Source organism: Anolis carolinensis, chromosome 4 (genome assembly GCF_035594765.1).
Source record: "Anolis carolinensis isolate JA03-04 chromosome 4, rAnoCar3.1.pri, whole genome shotgun sequence".
NCBI classification, from domain to species: domain Eukaryota; kingdom Metazoa; phylum Chordata; class Lepidosauria; order Squamata; family Dactyloidae; genus Anolis; species Anolis carolinensis.
This window is the reverse complement of record NC_085844.1, coordinates 23591579-23614278: the sequence shown is the minus strand read 5'-3', so window position 1 is coordinate 23614278 and position 22700 is coordinate 23591579.

The following is a 22700-nucleotide window of genomic DNA, read 5'->3' as shown; positions in this document are numbered from 1 at the left end:
ATAATAATAATAATAATAATAATAATAATAATAATAATAAAGAGGGTTGGCCACTGAGCAATAATTAATAATAATAATAATAATAATAATAATAATAATAATAATAATAAAGAGGGTTGGAAGAGACCCCTTGGGCCATTGAGTCCAATCCCTTTCTGCCCTTGTGCACTGAAAGCACAAGCCAAGCACCCCTGAAAGATGGCCACCCAGCCTCAATTTTAATAATAATAATAATAATAATAATAATAATAATAATAATAAAGAGGGTTGGCCACTGAGCAATAATTAATAATAATAATAATAATAATAATAATAATAATAATAATAATAATAAAGAGGGTTGGAAGAGACCCCTTGGGCCATTGAGTCCAATCCCTTTCTGCCTTTGTGCACCGAAAGCACAAGCCAAGCACCCCTGAAAGATGGCCACCAAGCCTCAATGTGAATAATAATAATAATAATAATAATAATAATAATAATAATAATAATAATAATGAGGGTTGGCCACTGAGCAATAATTAATAATAATAATAATAATAATAATAATAATAATAATAATAATAATAATAAAGAGGGTTGGAAGAGACCCCTTGGGCCATTGAGTCCAATCCCTTTCTGCCTTTGTGCACCAAAAGCACAAGCCAAGCACCCCTGAAAGATGGCCACCAAGCCTCAATGTGAATAATAATAATAATAATAATAATAATAATAATAATAATAATAATAAACCCTTGGGCCATTGAGTCCAATCCCCTTCTGTCTGTGTGCACCGAAAGCACAAGCAAAGCACCCCTGACAGATGGCCACCCAGCCTCAATGTTAATAATAATAATAACAACAACAGCAACAACAACAACAAGGGTTGTAAGAGACCCCTTGGATCATTTAGCCCAACCCCCTTGTGCCGTGGGGGCTGGATAAATGGCTTCGATGGGCCGCATCCGGCCCCCGGGCCTTACTTTGGGGACCCCTGCTCTAGATTATCTGCTTTGAACTGGATTATATGGCAGTGTAGATTCGGATAACCCAGTATGCTTTGATATTCTGGATAGTTGGATTATCTGCCTTGATGTTCTGGGTTATATGGCAATTTAGAAGGGCCCAGTGTGATGGTTGCTACTCCCTTCAAACAATAATACAATCACACTTCTTAAAACCAGACTCTACTTAGTCAAAGACTAAGACTCCTCTCATATACTTCTCACCTTGGTCAATGAACTGTAAGCAAGTACTGTAAGTAATTATTGATTTATGCCTAGTCTTCTCCAGTTATACTCAGAGGAGCTTAAAACAGAAATAGATAAAAATACATCAGAAGCAGTGCAATCTTTACAAGTCCTATACAACCTTCAAAGAAGTAAGCTTCAGACCCTCTGGAGGGCAAGGTTCTTCAATTTTTCTTTTTCATGGTGTGAATTCCTATAATAACAGCAGAAGATCAGATCAGACTGGATAGAAATATTTTTACACATCAGACTGAAAATGCCCATCAGCATTTCCGTGGGGAAATCCTATTTATTGTAGATACCTGGAAATATACTGTGTACATCCCTCAGACCATAGCAAGGTACTGTGATAAGATGCCAAGGTTTGTTAGGGAAAGAACTAAAGTTACAGAAATCTCTTCTGTTCCAGAAGGATCCCTCTGCACACAACAACCCAAATGACAATTTTGCTTCATTTCCAAGTATTATTTTTGTAACACTGGTTAGTATTCCAGTATCAACTGAATTTCAAGGCAAAGCACTGCAACATAAATTAAAACCAAATATCTACTGGATTTCAAGGGAAGGCACTAGAACTCAGATGAAACCAAAGGTCAGCTAAAATAATTGTTATCATAAAACAATTTGGAAATAGTTGAAAACTTTCTTATTAAAACTGCCCTCATTTAAAATATTCTAAAAACATTTATTATACAAGGATGAGAATAATAATACAGCAATCCCATTTGGAAAAAAACAGAATTCTGTCCAAGAATCTTACCCCCTCCACACAGCTGAATACAATCCCACATTATCTGATGTGAATTTAATATATGGCAGTGTGGATTCAGATAACCAGTTCAAAGTAGATTGTGGGATTTTCTGCCTTGATATTCTGGGTTATGTGGCTGTGTGGATGGGCCTAAGAATCGATATAGTCAGATTATATGGCACATTTCAAGTAGTGTCACTTTTTTATTTGACTATCTATAGTGTACTGTCTAAGTACCAGATATTACTAGTGCAGTATCTATTATACTATCTATGGTGATTTCATTCAGATATTTTATCAGTCACTTTGGAATTTCTCTCAGTGGACAACTGAGACCATAATTCTCCCCTTGCCCTCAAAAAAAAAAAAGGAAAACAAATCCTAAAGATCTTTATCTTATGCTCAAGAACAAGTAGTTTAAAAAATGTTGGTGAAAAAGAAAACCCAACTATGGATAGCAATACTGTCCATGTAAAGAATGAGATGAAATTTTAACATGTTGTGAGAATGGTGGTCAAGAGAAGATTTATGGATACCAACTCATTGGACAAAGGATTTGTAACTGTTAAAATCACCATTATGTTCCTGATACAAATGCATTTTTGTGCAGCAACTGGCTGGACAAATCTGGCCTTGAAGATCCTTCCATTTTCTTATCCTCACAGGCTTATGGGCAACATGGCCAGTATTACTTTTTCATGCTCCATTTTGTCACTCATAACTGCTTGATTGAATCATGAGCCCATTCTGAAACTTGTTTTGGTTCTAGTGGTGGGTTTTCTTTGAATTCCACCACTGAAAAACTCACCTCTAGTGGAGTTAGGGGAGACTCAGGTTCATACTCACTGAATACTGAAACTCACTGGGTCACTTTGGGCCCACCATGAGTTTTCAGAGGTATATTTATATTACTCAAACCCAAAGTCAATATTAATGATGGTGAAATGGAGGAAAAATTGGGCGAAAAGGTGCGAACTTTTCAAAGAAAGACTTGGATAAAACTAAATAAGAAAAAAATCAGGCAAACAGCCTATTAATTCAGAAGTTTTTTCAATAACATGTTTCAAAATACTGTTCCAGGATATGTTATGTTAAGAAGGAAAATGGAAAGATGTCTGTGCTGTCATGACATCTGACTTTGGTGAGAGCAGATTAGGTTAACCTAGTACCCTCCCAATATTTAAAACAATAGGTTTTATAAATCCCAATAAGCATTGTGAACAGGCAAGAATGAAAGGACCTATAGTCCAAAATATTTTGAAAAGTACCTGTTCAGGATATATTGGTTGAATACTCTTTATATGGGATTTCAAAATTCAAACTACTCCAAAATCTGAAATTTTCCATACAGGTGGCCAAGGGAGAGGCACCTTTGCTTTTTGACATTTTAATGTATACAGTGTTCCCTTGCTACTTCACGGTTCACTTTTTGCTCCCTCGCTGTTTTGCGGGTTTTCAATAAATATTAATGTAATCATTTATCGCGGTATTTTCAATGTTTTGCAGGTTTTGCGGTGTGCAAAGAGTTTTGGAAGGGGAGGAAAGGGAGAAATAAAGGGAGAGGGGGAGGGTAGGGAAGAGTTGGAAATAAAAAGGTTTTTTATCTTCCATTCTTCTTCTGTGCCAGTGTACTGTATATTGTAACTGCTAAAATAAAGTCTGTACTTTGTAGTAAGTGGTCTGTGCTCTGCTCTCCTCCACACATAGAATAAATAGTGTCCCTATTTATCCCCATTTGTGGATTTTTGTGGTCCTAGAAAGTAACATAAAGCGATTTGTGAGGGAACACTGTATAACATTTCTTCAATGCACAATATTATTTTAAAATATTGCATAATATTACTTCCAGGATATTAGAAAATATATGAAACATAAATTAATTTTGTTTTTAGACATGGTTCTAATCACCATGATATCTCATTATGTACATATATACAAGAACAGGCATTTCAAAATCCAATAAACAAAAAATAAAACCCCACACTTCTGGTTCCAAGCATTTCAGATAAGTCATACTCAACTTGTACGTAGCCTCTTTCCCCCATGCTGGGGTTGGGACTTGATCTCAGTTTTTAATATTTTGTAAAAAGAATGCCCGGCCTATTGCTGTGTAAGCTCGTAAGTCCTGATTCTTCTTATGTGCATTGAGATGGCAATGAGTTTTAAGATGGGAGCAGTTCCTTCATTTGATCACAGGAGAGCACTGTTTCCCTTTGAAATATTTGTTCTCACAGGAAGCAGAGAAACCCTGATGTTGATATAGTAAATTATATAACTTTATATTATTAAAACATTGTTTTACAAGAATAACACATCAGCATAAAACAATAGTAGTGCCATAGAAATATGATGGTTTGTTTTTCTTTTGGCTGATTTGAAGATAAATTTTGTATCACTACTTCATATTTGGGTTATGTTATATCACATCATCCAGAGGTGTCAAACTTGTGACCCTCCAGACGTCTGGCCTCCAACTCCCAGAAGGCCTAGCTAGCTTGCCCAATGGACAGGAATTCTGGGAACTGAAGTCCAAAACACCTGGAGGGCCACCAGTTTGACACCACTGATTATAGACAAAAGGGGTTTGGTGTCATGCCTGGAACCGTACAATTGAAAACATTTGCAATTTATATTTGAAGCAATAATCTTGAGTGAATACATGTATGAAGGAAACATACCTGTGACAACTGTCGTTTAACCAACCATCTGTCTGAAAACCTTAGATGTGTCCCAGATCAAGAGTAATTTTGAATTATTTGAATTATTATGTGAAATAATTACTTTTTTTTGCTTACCAACAATCTTAATAAAATCTTTGCACGTATTTAGATCAAAAGTAATTTTAATGTGGGTTCTCCTATAATATGAAATGATTACTTGCTTTGCCTGTTTGAAGAAAAGATTACTAGTAGGAGCAAGGAAATACATTTTCCAACCACGTTTTTAATGCGAACTACTGCATATTACACCTTAGAACTAATATCTGAATAAGAACACTATTCTTTTAAAATTCACACTTTTCCAATTTTGCAGTTGTGTTTGGAGACATGAATATATGTGGGTAAGATGCAGAGACAAAAATAAATTCATGGACCTTATTGATTATCTTACTAAGTTCCCAATGGCTATGTTAGCCTACTCTAGATATGACTAACATTTGGTTTAAGGCATTGTTTTGATGTCCTGTTCTCTGACCTGCCTTAGGTAAGCTTCATGCTTAATTGCAGTACAGAAATAGTCTCAAGTATATTTGGAAATAAAGATGTATACTCCTCAGCCCTTCTTCCAGACATTCAGCAATGATATAAAATTGTGGAGATTTAGCAAGGAGGGTTGTGCACAGTGAGAATAAGACCTGTGTTTCCTCCATGTGTTCCTTGAATGAATCTGCGACGTAAGTACTATCCAGACATTTAAAAGGGGATTAATAGACTATATCAACTGACATGCAGCCTAGCCCTGTCTTCTTGTTATTTTCTCTTCATTTGGAGAGCAATAGTTTGAAAAGGAGTCTCTGCTTCTTAAGGTGACTCTCCATGGAATTGGACATCTTGATTTTTCAGTTTTTGATTGTGTGTGGACATCCTCTACAACAGATTGTGACTCTAAAAAATGAAGAGAATAACAGCGGAAGGGATAGGATTAATTTCCTCTACTTATGTGAGGCCCCTTCTACACTGCCTGATAAAATCCAAATCATCTGCTTTGAACTGGATTATATGGCAGTATAGACTCAGATAATCCAGTTCAAATCAAATAATCTGGATTATCCGATTCGATAATTTGGATTATATGGCAGTGTAGAAGGGGCCATAGTAGTTAATGCTATCCTCGATGCTTGAATGGAGCTTCCATGTGATTGTGGAACACAATTCATGAGAAGATCTACACAGCCTTGCTTCACTCATAGGGTCCAACTGGTCATGTCTCCATCATGCAGAGATGGTCCACGGTTGAAAAAGGAGGATATAATTTTTTGTCCGTTGGCACTGTTAAGTAGTGGAGGGAATGTGCTTTGAGTATCTCTTGAGTGCATGTGAACCAAGCAAAGGATTTTTTTTGTCCTTTGACATTAAATATAGATTTAAGCTTCTTACATACAGTATTTTAAATCTTTTAAAAGCCACTTTTTCTTGATCTTCAGAGGCATGGCAGTTAGTGAGACTGAGGAATGATGGCATTACATTTGTTTCTGATATCTACAAGGATAATGGCTAACTCTGAACTCCCCTCTCTGATGAAAGCTCTACTCAAAGAAAAAAGGTTTGCATATTGTTCATAATACTTATTTGAAAATATGAAAAACAAGAGGTTTTTTTTGGAAATGGTATAATCTTCAAGGGCATTTCCCTAGATTCCAGAAAATGTTTAAAAATAAGATTATGGGTTTCAACAATACTGACCTTCAATTATTGATTCTATCAACACAGCAGGAAAAAAATGTAATGTCACAGGTGGAGCACAACTGATGATTAATTGACCCTTTGGGGTCATCCACTAGGCAGGTATTTTTTTCACGTCAATTAGTATTCTCAGTTTTTGTCTTTTAAAATCAGCAATCTAAAAATCTTGTGATAATGCTTCATGCTAATTTGCACTGCATGAGTTGCTATAGCAACGTTTGAGAATGTTACCAGAGGCGATGTACTAGAGGTAATCTTTGTCTTTATGAAGCAAACATATTTTAAAAGGTTTGTGGTTACTCCACATTGCATTTCTTTTTCAAAGTCTTCAGCTTCCGTCACAACGTTGTTTATTTTATTTTAACTTTTTGATCGTAGAGTTTGCAGTGGATAATTATTCTCATAGTGGGGGAAAAAGTGATTTTGGAGACCCATAAGGCAGAGTAAACCAGTAATGGTCCCACACCAGGAAAACAAGAGCATTAACAACTGTTAAACAAAGGGCTCTCAGCTGCTGCATGCCTGCTTCCCCTGCCTTTTTGGCATACAGATGTGGTGGACCACCATGTCCTTATGCCAAGAGGACAGGGAAAATGAGAAGGGCCTAAGATAAGTGACCAGGGGGCTGCATGCAGTCCTTAGGCCTTAGTTTGTCCACCCATTCATCCAATGGATTTTTTTCATCATTTTAAAATGTATTTGTTATGCAATGCTTTTGACACAAAATAAATAAATAAATAAATAAAATTTGTCCATGTCTGGTATATAAGCAGATCAAAACACAGTGTGTGGGCAGTGTAAGGATTATAATGACAAACTCAAATATCCTGTTGCTTTTAACCCAGCAATTTGGGTGGTTGAAAATCCAGACTGATACAAATATGGCGCTGTCTTATAGAAGTGTGGGGTCACAACTGAATGCAAAATATAAGGTAGCAAAGACGTTGGAATTCACTCATAGTTTCTGCAGTAGAAAACATACTTTCTATCAAGACTTTGGTGGATGTCATTTGTTCCATAGGTCTTTCTGAATTAAGAAGCTGAAGTGAAATTCAAGGCTTTCTTCAGCAGGCATATTTGTGCCCAGAAGACATGTCAAGAATATTCAGCCTTGTTATGATTTCTGCTAGACTGTAATACTTAAATCAGACTTTTAATCTGATAAATGTACATTCTGAATTACCTTACATTTTAAACCAAAATTCACATGGTTTTCCTATATACATTTATGTTATATAGGAAGATAGTAGATGGGTATTGTCATATTCTGCTTGCAGTGACTTATTTTACAAGTTTGCACTGAACATCCCATATTATAGAAATCCTAAACCCAAAATACCTTCAAATCTGAAATTGTTCACATGGGTGGCTGAGATAGTGACACCTTTGCTTTCTAATCGTTCAATGTACACAACCTTTGTTTCATGCACAAAACTATTAAAATACTATGTATAAAATTATCTCCAGACTATGTGTCTAAGATATATATATATAAGAAAGAAAGAAATCTCATGTTTAGACCTACATCCCATGTTAGGTGCATCTATGAAAATATAGGCATTCCAAAAGCTGGAAAAATCTGAAATTCCAAATGTTTTCTGGTACTTTATATTTTGGATAAGGGATACTATATTAAATCTGTTGTGTGATTAGCATTATTGCTTAGGGGTGGGTTGCAATCCTAAGCAAATATTGAAGAGATTGGTCTGTTTTCTGTCCATAAATCACCTGTCTGAACTGCTTTGTCATAATCTTGTAGCATTGCTGCTGAACTGAATGGTGATTCTACCAGCTCATTAACTACACATGAGCCCAGGAAGAATAGGCTTCCCTGATGAATAATGCATGCTCATTTATATAAAACAAAGAGAAACTCACTTGTTACCAGCACTTTCCAACTCTATGGAGAAGGCATCTTTCCCTCTCTCACTCAACATCTGCTAATCCTCTTCTGTTCTCAGTTTTTCATTTTTTTCACCTTGAGCAGAGGTTTAAAGCCACTACTACATGTGCTTTTCAAAGTGAAACAAAATTCAGTCTCATTAGCAATATAAATGATCTCTGCCATAAATCAGTTACTTCTCTCAAATTGCACTGGTTTACCAAGTGCATAAGGATGGAAATAATCAGCCTATTTTGGTCCATGTCAGTTTCTCAAATTTTCATTTATAAATCAATTCAGTTACATTTCTGTATCAGTTTATTTTAATGTGTTTTTTCAGTGTGTATTCTTGTATGCCTTTAAGACTAATATACATGTTTTAATATAAATGCTGCCCTTCTGTGTACAATTCGGTGTGTTTCTAAGTCAGGAAATGTTATCCCAGACTGAAGCTTTTACAGTTATACAGTATATATACCGGTAGTACTTATGCCCTCCAATATTTCACAGAAAAAATGGAACATTAGTAAGGTTATGTTCCATGTACTGAGCAATATTCCACTGAATGCATTCTCAAAAGGGTTTCCCCCTTATCTAGCCAAACCTACTGTGGATTTTGAATTTGTCCCGTCAGCTAATCGCTGATCTCACTATAGAAAATAAGTTTCAGATTCTACCATTGCAAGAGAGCACTCCAGAACTGATTCCTCGGAAGCATTTTCTTTCTTTTCCCCCAACTATTACATGTAGCAGTTTAGGGCCATTCCACCAAGGTATTAGATGGTACTTACAGTCAGAAGGCATTAGTGAGGATTTCAGTCATGTTAATACTTGGCTGAGCCCTCTCATATTAAATATGAATGAGGCAGATTAGCTCCATTAATGCTGAAACAGAGACTTCTATGGGGGCTTGTTGAGCCCAACAGACTTTAAATGCTTTGAAATACAGAGCATGGGTGGGGTGTGCGGGGAGAAATGTTTTCTTTCTATCTGGTCCTGAGCAAAGTACTTATTGGTCTTATTAATGTTAACAGTGATCCATCCATTTGTCCTGTGTGATCAGGGAGAGGTGCTTTCAAGCAAATCATGCTTGGATATTGTGTAGCTAAGAAAGCAAAATCCTGTTTATTGTCACCGGCATCTTCAAATGCTTCAGTGAGCATTTAATTTTGTTAAATAATAGCACTTATTAAGGCATGAATGATCTCTGGTCACAGCCATTCATTTCTAAGAGATTGGATGTGGGGGTGCTAAAATTTGTTAGTTTTGTTTTTCATTGCATTTTTCAAAATCCTAAAAATATCAACATCTTTTTGACCTGTTCCAGTTCCTTATTAGATTCCTAAGGGTTTTTTTCTGCCTAGAAATTCATTTAATGTATTGTTTCTAGGTTACACATTTTAATGCATTTCCTAAATCGATTAAAGCATATCTGTGTGGATTCTTTCCCTACTTCTATGCATTTTTACTGATGCATATTTTTCCAATGTATATGTATTTGGTGCACATCTTAAAAAGATAAGTATTTCTGCTGCAAAGTGACAGAGGATATGAGGCTACATAGAACAAAACAATAGAACACTTACAAGCACACGTCCACTCAGGTTGCATAAACAATCACCCTGAACCCAACAGACACATTGCACCTAAATTGATAAAACTTGATCAGAACAAAACAAGGTTGGAGCTCTTAGAGATCTCTCATTCATTGTGCCATTGTGCCAATTCTAATTTGATGTTCAGTAACAACTCAAAGCTGCAGTCAAGCTTCCATGGAGGACAACATACGTTCTGCTTCATGGGAAGTGTTTAAAATTCTGTTCTATTGATCATGATCCAGAATAGTGTAAAACAGAATTTAAACCCTAAACAGCACCCCCTTCCCACCCACCCCCAAACACACACCAGTGATAATATGTTTAGTGGTAGGACTCTAAACAGGATGTGTTACAGGTGGCTCCAATAAGGCTTTGGATTGAAAGAATCCAAAGAGACTTTGTTTTTCTAGACTTCTCTCTCTTCAAGGGTGCTGAATTAATCTGTTATGAAAAGCTGCCTTGGTTAACATACCCTGTTTCCCCGAAAATAAGACAGGGTCTTATATTAATTTTTGCTCCCAAAGATGCACTAGGTCTTATTTTCAGGGGATGTCTTATTTTTCCATGAAGAAGAGCTCACATTTAATGTTGAACAACAAAATGAACATTTATTATATACTGTAAAGAAGTTGTCATCACAAACCAGCATAACCAGACAAACTATGAATCCTATCAAGAATTTCTTGTTACTACCATTATTTACATGTACAACAATCTATGGTACCTCTTGCAATTTAGGTTTCACAAGGTTTCCACGCTGATTTCTCTCTATTCTAGTTTCAATGTAATCATGAATGATGAATAATATAATATACTATAATAATAATATGATAATATAATAATAATATAATGATATACAATATATTAATGAGATAATATAATATAGGATATAATAACAGAATATGATAATAATATGGTATTAATAGGATAATATAATAATGGGATATAATAACAGAATAGCATAATAATATAATAATAATAGGATAATAGAATAGAATAATAGAATGGAATAGAATGATATAAAATATATTAATAGGATAATATAAAATGGAATATAATAATAATAACAGAATATGCTAATAATAATAAAATAATAATATATTATAATAGAATAATAGTATAGAATATAATGATATAAAATATATTAATAGGGTAATATAAAATGGAATTTAATAATAACAGAATAATAATATGAAAATATAATAGAATAGTAATAGATTAATAATATAATGATATAATAATAATAATAGAAAAATATAATATAATGATTTAAAATATATTAATAGGATAATATAATAATGGGATATAATAATAGTAACAGAATATGATGATAATAATATGGTAATAGAATAATAGTATAAAATAATCAGTTTCATGGCATAGGATAGTAATAAGGATGAGAGGAGAATCCCAATGCGTCCTGTACCTTTAAGGAGCAGAAGCCTTGGGGACGAGTGAAAAGCCCTCTTCCTTCCCTCCCACCCTCCCTTGCCCTGGCTCCAGGAGCCAATCAGAAGCCTCTGGGAAGCAAGGGAGCATGGCCAGCATGGCCTTGTCTCCGAAGGAAGAAACGGCAGCGCAGCAGCAGCCACGGAAGGTTTTTCAAGCTGGGGGACAGGCAAGGCAAGGGAGGGAGGCACAGAAAGCAAGCACTTTCTCTCCCTCCCTCCCTCCGGTGTGTGTATGAGTGCTGCTTTAGCCCTGCAGCTGTGCTTCCCAATGGAACTCTGCTGCAGCCTTAGTTGCTAGGTCTTACTTTCAGGGGAGGCCTTATATTTGGCAATCCCCCCAAACCCCTGCTAGGTCTTATTCTTTGGTGAGGTCTTATTTTCGGGGAAACACGGTAGTTACTTTTTCTCCACTGGAGTCAGCGAGGCAGAGGCAGGGAAAAACATGGAGAAAATAAAAGAATAAGTCATATATATTCTAAAATTCCAGAAGCACTTCATTTGTGTGGTAGGTTTGCTATGCTCATCTATTAATGAACTTGATAATTAGTTCAGTACTTATTACAGAAAATAACATCTCGCTTCCCCAAAAATAGTACAAGAGGTTTATTGTATTAAAATGTAGAAGGCATGTCATCATCATCATTATCATTAGTATTTTAAAAATTACTAGGGGCTGGAAATATATTAGAAATAATTGAGGCCCTTCCCACATCTTTACAATGTAAAGATCAAGACAAAGTATATTAAGGAGAAAAGGAAGGAATAGTTACAGGTTTAGTAGGAAACACATAATGAAGATGGAATCCATTTATTTCCATTTACTAAGTTTTAGTTCATACTTTTGGTGGAGAGCATAGTATTCACAGTCCTGGCTCACAATGACACAACTATTCTGAAATAGCTCAAGTTACTGAGAAAGACATTCTTGGAGCAAGGTAATAGTGTCACTATATCGTACCAGTTAACCCTAGTATAATCATACCATATTTTAATGATGACAACATAATTTCCCCCTGGCACAGCATTCTAAAAGGTTGTTAGGCATTATTGTATACTCACTTGTAAAAGGTGATGACCACAATACTCTGTCATGGCCTATGGTACAGAACTTTACATACACTTAGCGACATACATAGCAAGGATGCTAAGGAAACCTGTTAGTGAATTGTGAAGATGCATAGCAGTACCCTGGCAAGACTCTCCAATACACAGTGAACTCTACTAATGCACATTGACACTTCCTAGCTGGTGTTCTGATGGGCATCAATCAATTTGCCAATTCCCCCATGTAAGAATGTAACAGCAACTCTTATTGAATTATAAGACACTAGCTTTGCCCGGCCACGCGTGCTGTGGCTTATGGGAATCCTTTGTTGGCCAGGTGGAATAGCAGTGAATAGCCTTGCAGCCTCAAAGCCTGGCTATTTTCTGGAGTAGCTGGAGCTTTTTGTTGTATGAACCTAGAGGCATGGATGAGGGGTTGTGCTGCCAAGTTTAGTGTTTCTGGGATGTGTAGTTTTGTTGTTTTGCCCTAGGCCGAAATTTCATTACCCTTTTATATATATAGATTATGGATTTCCCACTTCTAATTCCTGCCAATGTTAAGTCCACCTGTGAAGACTTATATCCCCAATAGGAGTCTGTCAGTGTGTACTAAGAAAAGTAGCTGAATTGATGCATTTGGTAAACTTCTAGATAGTTTCAAGAAGAATGTAGATCAGCAACATATGACCCACAGGACACATTCAGCCCCTTTTTGACAGCTTCAGTGTTCTTAGTACATGTGGAGCATAGCATGTCTGTGTTCTAGAGCTATAGCCTCGAAAGCCTAAGGACTGTCAAAAAAGACAAATAAATTGGCCTGAGAGCAAATTGAGTCTGAACTCCCCCTAGAAGCCAAGATGACTAAACTGAGGCTGCCTTAATTTGGATACACTGAGATTCAGGCCCTTTCTACACTGTCATACAAAATCCAGATTATCTGCTTTGAACTGGAATATGTGGCAGTGTAGACTCATATAATCCAGTTCAAACCAGATAGTGTTGAATTATCTGCTTTATAATCTGGATTATATGGCAGTGTAGAAGGGGCCTTGCTGGTAAAGATGATAGTAAAGTTCTCCCCTGACATTAAGTCTAGCTGTGTCCAACTCTGGAGGTTGGTGCTCATCTCTGAAGCCGAAGAGCCAGCATTGTCCAAAGACACCTCCAAGGTCATGTGGCTGGCATGACTGCATAAGCACCATTACCTTCCTGCTGAAGCGGTACCTATTGATCTACTCACATTTGCATGTTTTCAAACTGCTAGGTTGGGAGAAACTGGGGCTAGCAGTGGGAGCTCACTGCATTCCCTGGATTCAAACCACCAACCTTTTGGTCAGCAAGTTCAGCAGCTCAGCAATTTAACCCGCTGTGCCATCAGGGGCCCAAAGATGATAATGCTTGGTAAATTTGAAAGGAGCATGAAAAGGGGAGAATGGTGTAACAGATGGATTGACTAAAGAAACAAAGCCCTGAATACAAGTCATCAGCAATGCTTTGGATGATTAGGTTTCTTGAAAATTTTTCATTCATAGGGTCACCATAAGCAATCTTGATGGTACAGAAGAGCAACAAACATGAATAGCTTTAGAGAATCAACATGTAATACAAGCTGTTCAAAGATGAGAGTGGAAACCCACAACACCGGTAGATGATTTAAACAGTAGCAGAACAGTGGCTGTTCTGTAATTTGTGATCACTTTTCCAAAAACCAATCAACAAATAAAAATTCTGTTCATAGGAATACATTCCATTAATATGCATTATTTTTCTTTCCCTCCCCCTCTTTATTAACATACACACTGTTAATGGGTGGTACTTTAGAGTGTCTTTTTTCCTTTATTTGAATCATAATTCTGAAGATACTTTACAATTGATAGAAGGTAGTTTCTATGGTTACACACTTTCCCCCTTTATATTTCTTTTCTGCATATTCAGAATGGTGGGTTTATCACACACTGAATGTGAAGTTGATTTGCTGAAATTTGTGGTTGTTGATTTGTGGTTAATTGCATTTTCCCTCACCTTAGAGAGTGTAGTTCATTAAGCCATAACAATTAGAGTATACGCCATTTAATTAGAAACCTTTTTTGTTCTTCTGTACAGTGCTTGGCAAAACCAAACCAGATGTTATAAACTTCAAGGAGTGCAAACATGGGGAAGAACAGTCAGCTATGTTATTGATGGGAAAGGAAGTACAAGATTTAGCTGCAATGCTCACAATTGAAGAGGAGTGTGATACGGATTGCTACACACAAACACACACATGCACCCTGCCCTGTTAAAATCCATTCCCTATAATTGGCCATCTTAAGTCTGTCCTGCAGAGAGGAATTTTTCTGTGTAAGCTTCAGAAAAGTTTAAAACATCTCCATAAGGGACTGGAAGGATATTTCTTTCAAAGAGGTCACCAGTCTCTATATTCGTCTTCCTTTCAACCTCGAGCTCACCAACATCTGTATTCATTAACTTTCCATCATTTATTTTTCACTCTCATTACTCCAAGGAAAAAAGAACAGTACATATAACATTTTCTCATGTCATGCTTGTAGCAAGGCTAGGTATATGGAAAGCTCTATGAATGGGCATGCCTACATTTTCTAGGGCTAAACCTGTCAGTCTACTCTGCAATACAACTCTCCCTATGTTAAGGTGAGTGTCCAATGTCAAAAGCTCTTGTTTTAGCATGACTAGGTCAGTCAGACGAAAAGGGCCTCTATGCTAGGTCTCAACTTTAGGGTTGAGACCTAGCTAGAAATAGACATTTTTAATTCAAACAATTTTGGATAATCCTCGAGATTTGGATCCAATAGATCTCAAATAATTTAAGTCTGTCTTGAGCATTGGACGAAGACTCTGAAGGTCATGTAAGCCCAGCCAACTGGGTAAGTCACATTTATTCAACCTCAGAGGAAGGCAAAAATAAATCTCCTCAGAAAAAAATTCTTCCCAAGCCTCACAACCAGCTTGCCTTCTGGTCACCATAACTTGAAAACAACTTGAGGGCACACTACAACAAATTTTATAACTATAATGTGAGAATCACTGTTATTGAATAATATAGACCAGGCATGGGCAAACCTCAGCCCTACAGGTGTTTTGGACTTCAACTCCCACAATTCCTAACAGTTTTTTTTATAAAAATTTATATAGATTTTATAAAAGAAAGACAAAAATGAGGTACATGCAGTTGATTAGGAAAGGGAAATGTGTGACTCTCAGGATGGAGGGCTTCAATTCCTGTCATTCATCACCACTGGCTATTTTTTTTTTACCCCAGGCTGGTAAAAATTTTAGTTTAATAATCTTTGGAGGGCTGCTATCTTGCACAAGATTGGGTTATTTTAAACATGATGTGATTTTTTTCTCTGAAGTTGAATTTGTATGTAAGTCAGAGCAGATACATTTTAAAGTATACCTCCAGCATATATATCTATATCTATATATATATGTGCATGCGTGTGTGCGTGTGTGGGCTTTGGATAGCATATAGAAGGGTTGTTGTGGAAACAAAGATTGGTGATAAAGCTTCAGTGGAGACACTGACACCTTTGCTCATGATACCTCTTTCTAGAGTGACTTTCCCATCCTAGGGGTAGATTTTTTTCACTTCCTGTTGTTTCACCCCTGTTCTTTATTATGAGTAATTTTTAATTCAGATGTTTGTAACTCAAGGACTGCCTATACCTTGAAAGCATGGATTAGACTCATATAGAGCCACTAAGTCTATATAACTGCTGCCTAAGTCCTTGGAGCTCAGTCTCTGAGGGCCAGTCATATCAGTCAGAATTATTATAGTCTGAAAAGGGAGAAAAATAATTGCAAGAATGAAGAAAGGAGTATCTGTCATTTTCTGATGCAAAATATGTGCAAAGTTTGTCTCCTCTCTAGAAAATCTGACTACACCTGTAGCAAATGCAATGAGAGATGGTTTTCTTGGAGGAGAAGATCAAAGCAGTGCAGCTACATGTTGAGACTCTTCAACAAGTCAAGAATACAAGAATTGAACAGGACCAACAGGAAGAAACTATCAATGAAATTGAAGAGGGTTATAAAACTGAAGGAGCATCCTGGAGGAGAGTCACCATCAAGAGCAGGCCATACAATAGGGATTCAATACTGCTCCAACTGAACAATTGCTTCTTACATATTCCTGAGGATAATGGTGGCAAGAGGTACAACACAAGGGATCAGCAGCAAGAGACACTGCATGTCAGGGGTTCAAAAAGCTTGATATTCCCTGGTACACAGCAAAAGGAACTCTTCACTCCTATTAGGGAGCCCAATACCTGCCTGTTGTGAAGTGATCTCCTCCTGAACAAGGACAACACAGACACAAAGTTGTTCTTTCCAAATGAAAGGCTTTTCTTTCTTCAGCTGCAGCAGAATTACAAACAATACAAAATACCAGCACAGTATTTGCACTATGTACAACAGACTCTCTCTCTCTTCTCTCTTCATCCAACCTCCATCAAACGCCAACCTCCAACTCTACCACCTATAGTGTTCCCTCACTACTTCGCAGTTTGCTTTTTGCAATTCGTAGTTTTTCAATAAACTCTAAAAGAATATTATAAATCATAAAAAATTACAATTTACAGCCTAAGGAAGGGAGGAAGGAGAAACCGAAGGGAGAGAAAAGGAGCCCAAGCAGCAACAGGAGGAGATTTATCAACACACAATTGGTTGATAAAGACTTAAAATAGTTTATAACTACTAAAATAATGTATATAGCATCCCTACTTTGCGGATTTTCACTTATTGTGGGTAATCCTGGAACCTAACCCCCACAATAAGTGAGGGAACACTGTATATGCAATAGTCTCAGCACTGGCCACCACACCCATGACACCTGCGGGTTAGACCTGAGACACACATTCTGTTCATCATCATCATAGGGTATACTGCTTATTTTTTAATTTATCTATTTTGTTTGATTTTGTTGTTTCTTTTATATTGACTTGCCGTGTTATTATCTGCCTTATTTTATTTTGCATATATTATTCATTGTATTTATGTTGTAAGCTGCCCTGAGTCCTTCCGGGGAGATGGGGTGGGATATAAATAAAGATGATGATGATGATGATTATTATCACTCGCAGTCAAGTATGCTTGCCTTCCAAGTGTAGGGTCTTAGTGGTGGGTCCGTAGGTGGCTGTGGAGACCTATTCTTAATCTGCATGTTCCTTCGCAGTGAGGACATTGATTTCCAGATGAAAGGCAGTCCTGACTAGGGTTGCCTTGACACGCCTTCCTCTTGATATGTTTCTTCTGTTGATCTCCTGTTGACACATTGATTCTTTTATCACTTACAGAAATGCTGAGTAACATTCAAATCCTGACAGAACCCAACCTGTCATGTATCATGTTCCACAGTTGATGGTGGTATCAAGCCTAGCAATTGGTGATGGAACGGGTTAATGTAAGTCTTAGGTCTAAAGAGCTGAGCAATTTATAAGGAAGAGTTTACAGGTGAAAGCAATTGAGGGTGGGGGCATGCAAGAGATAGGTTGCAGTTGAGTTTTACCCCTTTCCTCTGATTCATGTGGGCTTTACTTCACAAAGACTGGAACAAATGTCTTTGGTAAAAACATGTTGAGTCTGAACAAGAGGATTTAAAACTAGATTCTTGGGAAGAGAGAGATGATATCATAAATAACTATTCAAAGGTCTAAAAAGAAAAATGTGAATTCCAGAGGATAGTTGGGGGAGAAAATGAGAGTCACAATAAGACTCACAGTAGAATTACCTTTCTGACCCTGGGAAAGCTGGGTGGCAAAAGAAATTTGCTGCCTCCTCCGTGGAAGAGGCCATCTGAAAGTAGTCCCAGAAGGGACTACTTTTTGGGAGGGTGGAGCCACAGTGGGCAATCCACCCTCCTCTTCAGTTTGAGACTGAACAGTGAAGAGAGGCCAATCTGTGGTGAAAACAGCAAGGGAATTGATTTTGATGCACAATAAATGCACCCATGTTGAGTGTAGTCCAGGAGCTGTAACCCTCCTCTATGTTGTAAATAAAAGAGGGGAGGGCAAAAGCAAACGGCCTAGGAACTTGAGAATATGACATCAATAACTCTGAGAACAGAATTGTTTTCACCAAGTTCATTACTAAGTCCAATGCTATTGGAATATAATAACTGAGGGATTTAGTCTTTTAAAAGTTAAAATGGGGAAGAAAAGGACTAGCGTGTTTATTGAAAAAAAATCCCTTATACAGAAATCCATGCAAGTGACCAAACTGGACCAGCAGAGAAACAACAAATACTGCCAAATTTATTTTTTGATCATGTCAGTAGTTTAGTAGATGATGGGACAGTTGTGAATGCCATTTAGCTGAATTTCAGTAAAGCATTTGCAAAGATCCCTAATGGTATTTGGATTAGTAAACTGACTGAATATGGAATAGATGGACACCATCAGATGGGTGTTTGTTTCCATGATCAAAGAGTTGTCATCAGTGGCTGTGCTTCAGATTTGAAGGAGATTGCAAGTGATAGGGCCATGTTAGGGGAATGGGAGAACTTTGCTAATGTTTACATGGTAGGAGCAAGTTACAGGAGGATCGGTTTTGAGTGAACATTAGAAGGAACTTCTTGAATATAAGAGCAGCTTGATAATGGAACCATTTGCCTAGAGAGGTGCTGGGGTCTCATTCTTTGAATGTTTTTTTAAAAGGCTGGACAACTTTCTAGCTGAAGATCTTGCACTTAGCAAGGGGTTGGACTTGACGTCCTATAGTACCATTCCCATGCTTTGATTATATATTTCTACATGACATATTACCATTCCAGCCCCTGAATAGCAGCATACAAACTGCTTATGTTCTCTTTATTGCAGAGGCAAAGTAAATATAATGTTGTATCATGCATATTTTAAGTGGTCAATATTTAAAGCCTCCACAAACCAATCCATTTTGTTATATTGGCTCAGGGAATACTTTTAGTTGAGCAGAAGATTGTATGGTCAATATTCCTATAAATAAGTAAATCGTCTATGTGCAACCTGAAAAACCATAAAACCATCTCTCCTGACTTGATTTTTTCTTGGGAAAGAATTTCATGAAAGGAAAGAATACCTGCCTTCTGTCAAGCCCAATGACGTTCCCAAACTTTGACCCTTTTCTATTGTAAATATGTTATAGATTATTCATGAAAGACTTTTAGAACTGTCTTATTTTCCTAACAAGTAATAGAAAAGTTAGAAGAAATGTTCCTCTCTCTGCCAAGGAGTTGTTTGGGAAAACCTTTTTAAAGAGTACAGTTACAGAGAAATCCTATATGTGAGTACTCTGAAATATTTCTCACTGAGTGAAGTATGTTTAATGCTAGGTAAATGGATTGGAATGCAAAAATGCAAAGAACGCTGAGTCTTTCTTAAAAAATATTGGATGAAATCAATGTTTATCCAGTGTCTTTTAACAATCCCACCATTCTTCAAAAACAGGTGTACCATTAGAAGGGGCGGTTCACCCGTCAGGCAAACTAGGCATTTGCCTGTGGCACCATCTTGTTGGGGGCACCACAGGCAAATCCTGGCTCCGCCAGGAAGGCATTCCACACTTTAAAGACCAGAGAAACGGTGCCCGCTTCTCTGGTCTGCAAAGTGCTGAGGAAGGCTTCCTTCTTGCCATGCAAGGAGGAAGCCGTTTCTCAGAGCTTTACAGCCCAGAGAAATGGGCACCTGCTTCTGTGGGCTAGAAAGCTCCAAGAAATGGCTTCCTGGCGAAAAGGAAGCCTTTTCTTGGAGCTTTGCAGCCCAGAGAAGCGGGTGCTCGTTTCTGTGTGCCGGAAAGCTCAGAGAAACAGCTTCCTGGTGAAAAGGAAGCTGTTTTTGCCCCCCCCCCCATTTGGGGGGGGGGAGCCCCAATTTTTTTTTTTTGCCTACTGGTAAAAATTTCCTAAGAACGGCTCTGACCATTAGGCAAATTCTCTCCCTTTAATAGCAGGTGCAGCAGCAGCAAGATGTTGAAGGACAGCACTGAGTGCCACATTGCCTGTCCCTGTGCATCTAACACTCAGCAGTGTCAGTTGCCTATTTGGATAGCTTAAACTTTATCACTCAAGGAAGGTAAACTGGTATACAACCATTGCTGCTTGTGAAGCAAACAACTCTCTTCCCCTCACAAATTATCCCACAACTCCCTTTTTTATTCCATAATTCCATCACCCCCTATTTTCCATTATTCTGCTCTGAGAGAGGCTTCAGGCACTTCTCCCCCTCTTACCGTCTCCCCAACTCCCGTCTTTCCAAAGAAAGCAGAAACATTAGCCCACCAGAAAAAGATATGTGAAACATGGCTAGAAAAATATAGTGAACTAACTCAATGTGGTTACTAGTAAGTTAATTCCAAGCTCTGAATTCAAACAAATATCATAGTCCAGCAGAATCTGCTTAATTTCCTGCCAGGAACTGGAAAAGCAGGGGATTTTAGCATCGAACAGACCAGGGGACGTTTATTTTATTTATTTACACTATTGTTATTCCATATTTTAATGAACAGGCCTTAAGGTGATATATAAAATCGGCCATTGAAAAAAATAAAATATAGTATAGATGTAGCGAACTGAAATAAAAATTAAAAACAGGTATGGGCAAACTTTGGCCCTCCAGTTGTTTTGGACTTCAATTCCCAGAAATCCCAGCCAGTTTACCAGCTATTTGGAATTGTGGGAGCTGAAGTCCAAAGCACCTGGAGGGACAAAGTTTGCCCATTCAGTGAAATAGAAATCCACATGGTCTTAAATTTAATTAGTGCCATGTAAAATAGATTCAATCAATAGGAAGTTGGTCAATCCACATCTCCATAAATTACATGGATTCAGTGGGCCAACTCATTGAATTAAGGCCTTGACTTCTGGGTTGTTGTCATTCTGTTGGGTCACAACTTGTGCAGGCAAGCTCAACAAAAAGACAGCAAATGGGTTGTCTTGCTTGAAGCCTCTGTTGCCACTTCTCTGATTCTAATCTCATCCAATGACAGATGACTTTGTGAAAAAAAGAGACTCCTGTATCTGGGGTGGCTGAAGGCTCTCCACATAGTTGTGAATGCTGATATTGCAGTGTACTGAACTGCATGAAGATCCTTCAGACAAATAGAGAAGATGAAGAATTTGTCAAAGCACCACAGTGTCTAAGTCAGAAAAGTCTCCTGATGCTTGGAGTGAATTACAATGCAACGATGAAATTGTTCGTGATGAAGGGTGCTTTGCTGAAGATTAGCTGGCAGATGCCAATTCTGTCCCAAGAATTCTAATTCAGTGCTCCAAATACAGTAAGAGGTCATAGAATTATGACCCAGGTTAACTCAGTATAACTAAAAAGGAAATTTAACCTCTAAAAATGCTCTTTGCAAATCTCCTGTTTCAACATTCTGCAGAAATGTATGATAGTACACTATCTAATCAATGCATTAATGGTATAGAAGATTAGAATAGAAAATGCAGGAGAACTTCCCAGCTTCCATTTATTTAATGTCAATATTTGATTATCTATATTAGTGATCTAGAGAGTTAAATATGTGCTAAAGCCTATGCCAGTAAAACTGTACTTGCAGTTTTATATTTGCAGATTATAGAAACTACGTACATTTGCATTACCTGAACAGGAGAACTTTCCCACAGTTATATTTGAAAAATGTATGTTGATACAGATATGGATGACTAACCTTATGTTTGTTTTTCAGTCTTTCTGAATGTCGGCATTTTTTGTTCTGTTATATATGCGTATAAAATATGACACTTGTATCTATGGGACTAGGATAAGTAGTTTAATTTATCTCCATCGGAAAAAAAAATTATAGCCATTTTCTAGGTACTCCAGGGTGACTCGATTTTATTTGTGGCTCAGAAGTTCTTGGTCAAGTTCACCCAGCTCATGGTTGAGCAAGGATTTGAACTTTACTTTCCCTGAATCCTAGGGCTTATCTACACTGGCCACATAATGCAAAGGGTGCCTGAATCTTTTGGAACCCTCTGGCATTGCCCATTGCCTTGATCGACATCACTGCAGGTGACAGTTGACAAGCAGGACCTATGTGTCAGAGTTTTTAAGTATGTCATTTCTTAAGGTAAAGGTAAAGGTTTCCCCTGACATTAAGTCCAGTCATGTCTGACTCTGGGGGTTGGTGCTTATCTCCATTTCTAAGCCAAAGAGCTGGCGTTGTCCATAGACACCTCCAAGGTCATGTGACCGGCATGACTGCATGGAGCGTCGTTACCTTCCCGCCAGAGTACCTATTGATCTACTCACATTGGCATGTTTTCAAACTGCTAGGTTGGCAGAAGCTGGAGCTAACAGCGGGCGCTCACACTGCTCCCGGGGTTTGAACCTGGGACCTTTCGGTCTGCAAG